Raw genomic sequence first — 12,559 nt, 5'->3', positions numbered from 1 at the left:
TTTTTTTTTTTCGCAGGTATGCACTAAGATTTATTCCTTTATTCCTTTATAGCTACCTTAGAGTGACTACTTGACACTAAAGTCAAGAACCCACATGTAATGCCCAGTATAACTCAAATGCCAATATTACTTATTAATAGGAATGTATTTTTGTGTAGAAAATAAAATACAACAATTAGTGAAAACACAACTGTGCCTTGGAAAATGTAAAAATAATGTTTTTTTAATAAGACCTATGAATGTATCTAATTGCATGTTTTCTCTGTATAGAATTGTTTGTCCTGATGAAGGTAGGTGATATCGCAATACACCGAAACGCTGCGTCGACAACCCTGACAACTGTGAATTTTGTGTTCTTTTACTGTTTTTACATGTGTATCGGCATTTTTTTAACTAAGATAAAAATTTAAATTCTAATGTATGGCACTGTATTGTATTGATGTTGCACAACATTGATTTTATTGATTTGTAATAAACTGTTCATCTTTTTAATACAACAAACAATGTTTTTTAAAAAAAAAATTGTGTATTCGTTTGTTTTCACTATATGTTTATTATTGTTTAATATTGTATACTTTTCTACGAAGTCGGCATTTTGAGTTATGAGGGTAATACACTAAAGGGCTTTTCAAGAGTTGTACTTTTGGGACCCGTGAAGTTTTTCACTCCTATTCTCCTTGTCCCTAATTGGATTAATAAGGAGACCTCCCTCTTTTTCTTACTTGCATTTGTCCATTTGACACACTGCATAACAGTGAACTATGTAGTATGTAACAGGTGGATGGCAACTTGTGTCATTGCCTCAGCATATTTTTAAACAGTTCATTAAAATATTAAGAATACAAATAAAGACTTTACGCTGCAGCTTATCCGGTTATTTGTAGGAAAATATGCACAAATGGGAGGTACAGTGGTCTTAAGAAAGTAATGACTGCGAGAGTCATTACATAAAGGCTACTGCATTACATCTGGCAGAAAGAGCGTTTCTCTCAAGGATCCAGCATGACCATTTATACGAAGACAGGAGGAGAGCCACAGTGCTACGTCTGAAGCTACTGCCATTGGAGGATGGTGGTGGAAATCACTCCGTAATGATTTGGGAATGAACGTGCGAAATTCATATTTTTTCAAGAATACAATTTGAAATTACACAAATTATGCAAAATGCAAATCTGACACTGCAACATTTTAGCATGAAAATGCATCCTTGAATTCATTTTGGACTTGAGGAAGCATTTCATGCTAAAATATAGCAGCAAAAACGCAAATGTCGGCAACACAAGCTGCTTACATTCTGGTCATTCTCATTTGTCTGCGCTCCACTGATAAAATTTCACTGAAAAAAGCAGTGTAATCCTGCAACATGGTGTAATTTTGTCTAATGTGAAATTCCCCAAATTAGGACAATTACCCCACTGTAATTTAAATTATGCTCAGGCCTAGATAGGAGCAATCAGGATGGCATCTGACACAACTTGCCCCTATATATTTAAAATACAATTTATTAATTTCTGTAGAAAGGATTACAAGAGTATCAGGCTGTTGGACGTGGCCCTCTCATCACGGTCATCCCAAGACATTTTGCCTTCCTCCTATATTTTTTTTGTTGAATTCGTTTTTATTGGCCTTAGGACTCTGTGCACTTTACCATTGCAAACCAGTCCTGAAGTGTTTGTGCTCTCTCCCTAAAACATGGTTTCAACTGTCTTACACCCAACTGGAATACTTAATTTACCTGTAAATGCCTTGTAGAGTGGTTTACCATATGCCAATTAAATGCTACCAGTGGGCTCGCAGCACTAATTGTGCCACCCACTTAAGCAGCACCTTTAAACATCTCCGAGATTTGCCACTGCAGTCTGAATGCAGTTTGAAACTGCATGTCAACTGGGCATTGAAACCCCCTTGCCAAGCCTTAAACTACCCTTTATTACATATATGTCACCCCTGAGGTAAACAGTAGGTAGCCCTTATGGCAAGGTGCTGTGCAATTAAAAGGTTGGACTTGTACTTTTAAGTTTTAGATGTCTTGGTAGCGAAAAACTCATCAATTTATTTTTCACTATTGTGAGGCCCATAACTCCCAACATTGGAGACTCCTTATTACATGTAATAAGCTGTTATTTTTCAAATTGGAGTTGGTCAATATTTCACGTTTGGTGTCCCTGGGATTGAAATGTAAAATCCTCACTTATGGTGAAGTAGGATTTTAAATTACAATTTTGAAAATGGCTTTTAGAAATTTAGATCAAAACCAAAATAGTTCGGGGACCAATTGTTTAACAAACAACATATACAATTAAGCAAAGGAAAAAGAAAGTACCCACAAAAGAAATTTCTTAAAAGCAAAAGGTTTTGTTATTGGAGCCTTTAGTGGCTAGATAGTAATGCTGCAGCAGTCTGAGGTGAACGTGCCCCCGGGGAATTTTAAAAATGTTTGAATGGCACGTTGTTCATGTCACATGCAGAGAAGAGCTTTGATCTAGCCCTATTTTCCAAACCAGTGTTTGTTTTCATGCGGTGATACGAGAACTCTTGTTTCCAGAAATATTAAAGCTAAGATGGTTGTGAATTGGTCTACTCTGTGGTTGAACATGTTTGGGTGTAACTGACAGGTACACTTTGTGAATTCCTCCCAGACAGTCACACAATGGAGTAATTAGATGCCCTGGGTGGGCCATCTGCTGACAGAATGGGGGAGTGGAGCTTGGTACAGCCCCACTTGCAACTGAGTAGCCTGTGCTCTGCCTTCACACAAAAGGTCAAACTATTATTATCACAACAGCCAGTTTGGAGCCAGTGTAGGGGAGGTAGGGAATTCCATGCACTTCAAAGACACTGTCTGGAAGCTTCTTTTAACTTCCACAACCAGGGCACTGGGGTTTAAAAAAGGGTCCTCGGACACCACTGTTTCTGTACACTTTTGGACTGGTGTATGCTCTACCAGGAAGGACTGCTGTGAGGCTACAAGAACTGCTGCTCTAAGGGAACTGCTGCTCTGCTGTGGGGACCTGCTACTTGCTGCCCACTTGCCTGAGAAAGAAGAACTGGACCTGCAACTTCATCTTGAACCCAGGACTCCAGAGTGACTCCTAGAGCTAGTTTGCTGGCCTCCTGATCTGAGCCTCAGGGACATAAAAAGGCTCCACAACCAGCTCCTGGACCCAGTGGCAGCCAGTTCCTGACCCCTAAGGGGTGTCTCTCAGGTCCTGGACCCTTGGTGTAGCTAAAAGGCTTTAAAAGCAAGCTTTTGTGATCTATTTCACCATGTATGCTCCTGCTCACACCAAGACCACGCTGCTCACACCGAAGTTCATCGCAAGCCACCGCCAACCCATGTCTTTAGAAAGCAAGCACCGATCACCCATGGAGGACCACCAATGCAAAGCTCCAGCCTGCCTGTTCGCCACACCACCGGTACAAATGGGGTGGTGATGGACGGAGCATCTGAATCAATCAAACACTCACACCCAGTCAAAAGATCTGAGTTTAATCCATCACCGTTCTTTAGCCCACTCTGCCACCCTAGTTCAGACATGGCTATATGCAAATCAGTCTGACCCTGTGCCTCATGGGAACAGTCCAGCCCGAACTGCCAAGCCATGTCTTCCCTGGACCGGAAACAAGCTTCCGAGGACTGGTTTCTGGCATTCCAGCCGTCTTCAGCCCGGCTTGCTTGAATCCAGTGGCAAAGTGAGCAAGGGACTCACGTCTGAGCATACCCTGCCACACTTATGGCGGCCAAAAGCGGTACAAAGGGGGTGGTGATGGACGGAGCATCTGAATCAATCAAACACTCACACCCAGTCAAAAGATCTGAGTTTAATCCATCACCGTTCTTTAGCCCACTCTGCCACCCCAGTTCAGACATGGCTATATGCAAATCAGTCTGACCCTGTGCCTCATGGGAACGGTCCAGCCCGAACTGCCACACCAGGCCTGCTATTCGCGCCACAACAAACACCGTCTGGGACGCTCTCCTTGCTCCATGTAGCCCTCTCCAATGCACATGAGACTCTGGGCTCAAAACTTGAGATGGTAAACCTTCAGAAGGACTATTCTGGGACTGTATCTGACATCGCAGTCAGCCTAAACTTTGGACTTTGACCCGGTCCAGCAAAACCAGTAATCCCCGGTTGGTGCGTTATACTTTTAGGTGCTGTGTTTCACTTTATTCTTTAAACATTCACAACTCTGGGTGTACTGATTGGATTCTTGTTGTGTTCTGGTTTTATTTACTGAAGTCTGCACTGTTTTTCTAACTTAGTGTGGGATACATTTTGTGTGGTGGATTTCACTTTATTACTATTTGAAGTGTTGCACAAATACTTTACACATTGCTTCTAAGTTAAACATGACTGCTCTGTGCCAAGCTACCAAAGGGTTGAGCACAGGTTAATTTGGGGTTTGCTTGTGAGAGGGATTGTGGTTGCTGCTTGACCAGGGCTCACACCCCAGTCAACCACCAATCCAATTTCTTACACAGGCCATGCACAATAGGCCAAAACTAAACTGATGAGTATTTTTTTTGTCTGAGCCAGTCAGTAACATACGAAGTTGGGCCTATATTCCTGCCCTGTTAAGCAAGATCAACAGGTGATACAGGCATCAGAAACGAAGGCCCCACACCCCAGGGTTGGCGAGGAACCCTAGAATCGTTCTCGACAATGGCAGATGTTGCAGGTTTGTTTACCACTCGTGATTTTGGAAATATAGGTTTCTTTTTATCTGTTTGCCCATGCATTACCATGGTGTTTCTTGTTGGAGATTTACAGTGGCGTAGCTAGACTTGTGCCGCCTGTGGCGGTCCCTGCGTTTTCTGCCCGAGGCAGCCGCATAGAGCAGCAGGGGGTGCTGGAGGTCTCTACGTTTTCCGCCCGCGGCAGCCACATGCAAGGGGGGAAGCAGTGGGGGGAGAGCCTGCTGCCTCCAAAACAAGTACCGCCAGGGGTGGACCGCCGCCCGTCCCCCCGCTACTGGAGATTTATAGGTGTCTTGAATGTTAAGTGGGTGCATAGGACGTGGTACTTGGATTGTTTTAATGGCTTCGGATGGGCTTTATCAAGTGGCAACTGTAATTCCACTCAACCAGTATAAACACTAAGGGCATTAAAAACATAACTCCCCCCCCCCGAGACAATACTGATTGTACAATCAGAAGCATCCGTCACTTTCCGCAGCTTTCTTAGCCACATGAAAGGGAATGTGTACTAGCCTTCAGTTTCCCACAAGTCTGAAGCCTTCCACATGACATTAATCGTTAATCGCTATTTTATCATTAACAAAAGCATATCAAACAGGCTGCAGCTGGGGATATAATGTCCCGTACGGTTAAAAAGCATTCGTTTTGAGACTATTTTTACTAAAATTAGCTTTGCATTTTTTACTGGTATGTAATTTGTTTAGTGTGTTGTTTAAAAATGTTATGTTCTGTATAAGCACCCAAGACTATCATGCTTACAGCAGTCTTTGGCATTTCAGAATTCATATTTATAGAGCACATGATTATTGATTAACGCTTCCTGGTGCTACGAGACCAAATGAAAGGAGAGAGGACATTGGTTGTCACTGAGAAGTGGAATGGCTTGGCCCCCTTGAACAATTTTCCTGATTTTAGGAGCCAGTAAGAGTCCTTCCAAAGGCATATCTGAGGGTTCTAGAATGAACGCGAGCAGCGGAAAGTTTCTGTAGACAACATACACCTTTGAAGACTTTGTGTGACTTAAGTAACAAAGACGTAGCACGTTAAAGATACAGTCTGTCGGGCACCCAGATAGATCCTGTCCACGTCCTCTCTCAAGCAGTCCCTGGATGGGTATTTCGCTGGGTGTAATCTAATTTTCCTGCATTTCATGATGTAATGATGAGCGAACTTGCTTTCCAGCAGACTCATCCTCTCTATTTTCGTAGTAGATACTAGTGTCCCCTGGGCGTGTCCTCTCCAGTTTCATAGTCTCCTTTCGTATTGCTTCTTTGTGTAGCGTTTGTTTAGGCCTCTGAATGGCTGTCATTATATAATTTTTTTATCAGTCACGAGTATCACACTGGTGTGAACTACAAAAATGAGCTGTGGGCTGAGGTTCCGTGGTTTTCGGGACTGGGCTCCGTTTTGTTTTGCGTTGTTCGAGACGCCATTTTGTGTTGCCCTCACGTAGGCCGTGGTAGTAAACGAACGAACGAAGTTGCATGGGCCTCGTTGTCCATGTAAAGTTTAACATGGGCCTTTTCAACTTGTGAGTGAACTGCAAGATGCTGACCCCTTCACCTGAAATTGACCTGTCCACGAAACTAGTTTCGTTAGCTGATCGTAATCTGGGAATCCAATCATTGTTCAGGATATCGTTAGTCTTTAGTTTCTTGCACATATCTTATCCTACTCTACATCTGAATTGCTCTTTTTCTTTATGTCTTTTCATTACATGGGTAGTGCTTTCAATTATGGGTTTGTCCGGCTTTTGGTAATCGAATTTGGGACAGTCCTAATAATTAACTTGTGGGTTGGTACAATGTAAAGTGAGCTTTTTGGAATGTGATAATGTATATAAATGTGTTTCTATTGGTCAGAATTTGCCGCAATGGGTGTGCATTTGTAATGGGTTGAAACTGTGCATAAAAGAAGATGTCTTGCTCTACTAAAATTGAGCAGGTTCCTGAGTTGTACACCGTGTTGTATTGCTTGGTTCACTGTTACTAGCTGCAGCTAATAAATTTGATCTCTGACGCCACCTAGAAGTATTCCGTGTCTCTGTTTGCCAAGACAGGAGAATCCGAAGACATCGGGTGTGTCCCTGGCACCACCGGTTCTGAATAAGACCCGGTTCTTCAGGGCCATCACCTGAAAAGACGCCCCTTCTTTCCTTGATGTTTACTTCATTTCCGGAGCTATTCTGTTGTCTGCTACAGCAAATCTCTTGATTCTCCTGCATGCTGCTTGGTTTTCATCCATGCTATTGTGATTATCTCTCAGATTCCTCAGATGTCAGGCGATGTGTAAAAGTCAGTGCCCTCCCCTGAGACACCCAGCACCTCCTTTCTGTAGGGATATTAATTTTAGCCAGTGCCTCCAAGTAACAGCCCTGCTCAGTAGTATTTCCAGCTTTGCCACACATTGCTGTGCACCTCCCTGGCCCACCGGACTGCTTTCTTATGCTGTTTTTCCAGGCCGATCTGTTTGTGACTGAGGAATCCAGTCTTGCCTCCGGGACAAACTCTACACCGTTCGCCATCTTGCGTCCACTGTTATTCGGGTGAGAAGGGAGCCCCTATCATTCTCAGCATGTAAATGATATTATTGTGAGTTTGTTTAGAGTTGCTTATGACCTGGAGTTGATGGTACTCAACCCAACTACCCTTCAAGACAGTTCTATTGGCGATGCTAGAGCTATGCAAATCTCTCTTAGCAAGAACAAATGCAACGTAATATGACGTAGTGTTCCCCCAATGATCGCCTCTCTCCCAGCTCTCTTCCCTCAGTGGGAATCCCATTGCTTAGTCTCCGGGGCGGCTGTCTTGATCCTGACAGATATGGGTCCTTCTTACATGCTGGCAGATGGCACTGCTCTTTAAATGGATCCTGGAGGAATCATTCACACAGTATCCAAAATGTTGTAGAAAACAAGTTTTACTAGGTTCCTAAAATAGTACAAATACTTAGGGGTACTAGCTGAACCGGAAATACTGCTGCAAAATATTAGTTAAACAAAATTTATGTGAGAGCAGATTACCATATAAAACTGCAGTGGCAACCACCAACTGCTCAAAACTAGTGCAGACAGTAACTGTTCTTAATATAGCTTGTTTTACGTTGCTAACACTTCAATTTGCATTCTAATGTATAATGATATCATAAACAGATGATACAAGCAAATGGAACCGCTATAATAATCTTACATTTTTTAAATGCTTAAGGGGAGATGGGTGGAGGGCGAGGCCCTCACACTTTTTTAAAATCGTTTCTTCAACTCCTTTCCAAGGGGCCTGCTTAGAAAATTACAATGATGTCATTAAATGAATAAACCTCCTTGCCGGCATTTTAACTATGAAAGTGTAACAGATTGGGGAAATCAATCTATATTTCAATAAAAAAAGAAAGGAAGCATCACAGATGGTGCTAACTGCTGCACAATTTCACTAATTTCACAGGCCAGGAAAATACTGCACATGATAATTCAATGGGAAACTGAGAGCCCTACATTGAAAGAGAATTACTGGATGTGCAAACTGGGGTCAGAAAAAACTTAGCAACAAGATACATTATTGCAGATATTTGGGAAAAAAACAAGGAATACCAAAAAAGAATTCAACATGTACTTTCCTGACTACAGAAAGGTCTTTGATGTAGTCGACTACGTAAAATTGTGGGGCCTCCCTAGGAAAAGGGAGCCCCCACAAAGACTAGCGCTTCACTAAAACAGGAGTGAGACAAGCCTTTTTTTCTTTTTACGGACCTATTCAATAAGTATGCATACATAATGAGAGAAAGTGGTCTGGACATGAACATGGATTCAAGATTTGAGGATTTCAATATCAACAGCATTCCCACTCTCATAGCAGAAAGTCAAAGCGAACCCTCGTAATAAAAGTCAAGGAGCACTGTGAAAGTTTGGGACTATGATTAAATGTAACAGAAAGACCAAGGAGATGACAACAGGTGTAGTAACCAACTTTAAAGTGGATGGTGGACAGCTTCTCTCTTCTGGAATCTACCATCAATAATAGACGGGCCAGCTGTCAAAGCATTCCATGTAGATTAGTACTGGGGAAAGCTTTGATGAAAGGACTGAGTTTTAGCATGATGGCCCTCTCGCATTTTCCTTGTAGGCTGGACATGGGACTGCTTTTGCAGAGGGTTGGGCTGCCATGACCCAGTCATAGCGCCTTATCTCAATTCTAGTTGCAGCCTCTAACAATATGGAACTGGTCTGACTATTCTTGCCAGGGCTGATTGTCTCCAGTTCAACCTTGGATGAAAGACTTCGAACATGATTTCAAATGCACTGATGTATCTACAAGACAAAAGGTCAGAATTCTACAAGCGATAGAATTCCCTGTTATACTGTGTGGATGAAAACATTGGAAAATGAAGAAACGGACCAGGAACAACATGGATGCTTTGAACTGTGGTAATGTAGGGCACTTCTAAGATTATCATGGTAAACCAGGAAAACAAGCTGATATATCCTTATAAAATCAGCCAGAACTTTCACATGAAAAACCAATTATGGAGCTCTCATACGTTGGAGTCCCTGGACAAGACTGTAATACTGGAAACATCAAAGGAAAAAGTGGAACAGGACAACCAGCGGGTGACAGACTCAAAAATGAAAGTAATAAACACACCATGGAGGAATCTGAAGAGCCAAACAGAAGACAGTATTCTGGAGACAGCATAACTATGTGGTGACTGCCATAGACTCGATTGCACCTTCTAACTGATTGTGATGTAACTGGCCTGGCAGGAATCAACTAAGCAGAATCTAGACATATTTATGCTGTTTAGGGCTGTCTAGCCTGGAGGCAGCCTTAGATGCGGGGCAGGAGCTTATTATATATTAAAAACAACAGAAGAGGGGGCGTGGCTTGAGCGCCGCACAAGATGGTGGCTTATCGTCGGAGCTCCGCTAACCGAGCACCGACACCGGCGGATTCCAGCACATTCACCGGACTTCCACTATTGACAAGCCCTGATTTACTTGTGGGAGCATGAGGTGAGCAACTGGCTCTGCCCCTTCCTATTAAAACCAGCGATATGCGCTGTTCTTCGTTGTGACGCGGTCCGCTTTTGCTGCGGCCGCCATTTTCTTTTTTGCCGCGATATACTGTGAGTGAAAATTTCTACATAAATACCTCGTCTTTCCTACCTACAATGCATTTGTTGTCTGCCTCCTCTTTCATCATCCTCCAAATCACTGTGGAATGCACCTCCAGTCGCAGTTTTCTCCTTTTTCCATATTGAAATACAGACGTCATTTTAAATAACTCTGCTTCTTCTCTTCAATTTTCCTAATCCTGGTTGGCGCATTTTTTCGACCACATTCATTATGCGCTTTGTTTACTGGCGTGCCACAGTGTTTTTCTTTGCGCAGTGTTACTACAGCGATTTTCCTAAGGAACATGGTTCTGATGTACATCTACCATATTAAATGAACTGCGTGTCCTCGACATGACTCTGTCTGTTTGACACCTTGTTTGACCACCTGTACTGCGCCACGCTGATTGTTAATGTGCCACAGTGTTTTCTTTGCGCATTACGTATATGGAAGTTTTCCTGAGGATGGGAGTTGTGCTGCACAACCGCCATATTGACTGATCCTACGTCTCCTCAGCATTGCTGTTCCTGTTTGGCGCCTTTTTTTGACCGCATTTTCTGTACGCATTCACTATTGCTCTGCCACAGTGTTTTTCCTTTGCACACTGATACTACAGAGCTTTACCTGACGTCTGTGGTGGTACTAGTGTCTATCCTCCTACTTTTACATGGGGAAATTGCATACCCTCAAGCTTACTTCTGCGGTCAAGCCACGTCATTCCTCGGATTCTGACTCTACGCCTACAACTATGGAAGATCTTGCTTCTCATAAGCCTGACTTAGCTCCTGGGGCAATTCCAAAAACAATTTCCTCAACTAAACTTTTGCAACCTGCCTCGACGAAACGCCTGAAAAAGGATCCACCCTCCCCAGGCTCCTCATCACATTCTGCCTCTATGGATCTCATTCTTGAGGAAATTCGTGCGCTCAAACCCTTTATGGCTGAGACTACTAAGACATTGCAATTTCTTCACGACAAGTGGTCATCTCTCGAATCGCGTGTTCTTTTAGTGGAACAGTCCACGGAATCCTTCCAAGCCTCTTGCTCTAGAATTTCACTTTTGGAAAAAGATGTATCTCTCCTGAGGAGGCAGACAGAGGAGTTGGAAAATCGTAATCGCAGAAATAACCTACGAATTTATGGACTTCCTGAACACACAGAGGGGTCCAATCCAACTGCATTTTTTCAGACCTTTCTGCAGAAAATTTTGGACCTTCCTTCATCCTCTTCACTCAACATACAACATGCGCATAGACTTGGCCCTAAAATCTCCACCAAACCCCGTGGTGTCATTATGCTGTTCCTACAATATACCGATCTCCTGCAGGTTCTTTCAGCAGCAAAAGCTAAAAAGCAAGTTATGTGGGAAGGCCATCGGTTATATCTATCCCAGGATGTGGCTAAAGTAACAGCGGATCGTCGGAAGCAGTTCCTTGACTTGAGACCACACCTACGAGCTCTACATGCCAGGTTCGGTTTGCTTCACCCATGTCTCTTCAAGGTGACCTATAAAGACAAGACTACTACATTTGATGACCCACTTGTCCTTCAAGAATTTCTTCGCCAGCAAGGAGCCGACGTCATGGACACTGCAAGAGCTGTTTAATTACGCTTGACTGAGCTATTTGCTTTTACGTTATCCTATCGTGTCATTTTATTGTTCTTCCTTTTCTGCGCTTCTGTCATGCCCTAGTATTTTGTATTTTGTACTTCTCTCTAATATCCTTCTTATTTTTATTTTTCTTGCAGATGCTCTCCCCCCTTTTCTTCACCCCGGTGTTATCCATCCATCCAATTCAGTCCTACGCTGGTTCCTCAGGTGTTCGGTGGCGTGTGTGCCGTTGTTGATGTCGTCATCCTCTGGCGTCTTCACCCCCACTCTTCGTTCTGTATCTGTTGGTATGTTTCTATGTTCTTCTTATATTGCTATGTTCTTTCTGCTACTATCTCTTTCTCTTTTGATATCTCTTTTCTTCGCTCTTTTCTCTCCTTCTTTCTTCTTGCATTCTCTCTCTTTTCTCTTTGTTTATTTCTCTTACCTACACTTTGTCTCTATTTTCTCCACCATTATCTTATTTCATCATCTCATTTTCTATACTTTATCTACTTTTCCGTATCATTCTATTTTTGATTTACATTCCGAGTAGTTACTTGGAACGTTAAAGGGTTAAATAACCCCATTAAACGTCAACGAGTTCTGACACATTTGACTAGGCTTAAAGCTGATGTAGCCCTCCTCCAAGAATCCCACCTTTCGGAAACGGAGGCTTTAAAACTCAAACGTTGCTGGGTGGGTCATGTTTTTCACTCTCCTGCTTTAGGTAAGAAAAATGGTTCTGTTATATTGTGTCATAAAAAGTTAACTGTTTCTGTTATATCCCAAGAATGTGATGTTAATGGTCGTTGGGTTCTTGTAAATCTACTCATAGACAAGATACCAATAGTTATTTTTAATGTTTATGCTCCTACAGGTGTTGATAAATTGTTTTGGCCTGCTATTTCTGAAAAACTTGTTACGCTTGATGAACAATATGTTATTTTCGGCGGTGACTGCAATCAAGTACTAGACCCCATTTTAGACAGAAATTCTAAGGTTAAATTTGTTCCCTCCAAAATGCATTCTCAATTCACTGCATCTATTCAAAATAACGCATTAGTAGACATTTGGAGACTTTGTAACCCCGACCTTAGAGAATACACTTTTTATTCCCCTACTCACCACTCCCATTCTTGTATTGATTACCTTTTCC

The 12,559-nt window shown here is 42.6% G+C and overlaps 1 protein-coding gene across 1 annotated transcript in view; it reads right to left on the bottom strand.

The window, feature by feature from the left end:
* The window catches only part of NEURL1 (neuralized E3 ubiquitin protein ligase 1), a 418,646-nt gene that overhangs the window by 292,960 nt on the left and 113,127 nt on the right, over nucleotides 1-12,559 (bottom strand). The window lies entirely within an intron of this gene.

Source organism: Lissotriton helveticus, chromosome 5_1, assembly GCF_964261635.1.
Source record: "Lissotriton helveticus chromosome 5_1, aLisHel1.1, whole genome shotgun sequence".
Taxonomy (NCBI): domain Eukaryota; kingdom Metazoa; phylum Chordata; class Amphibia; order Caudata; family Salamandridae; genus Lissotriton; species Lissotriton helveticus.
Note: the sequence above shows the minus strand (reverse complement) of the source record. Positions and strands in the feature narration are given on the sequence as shown.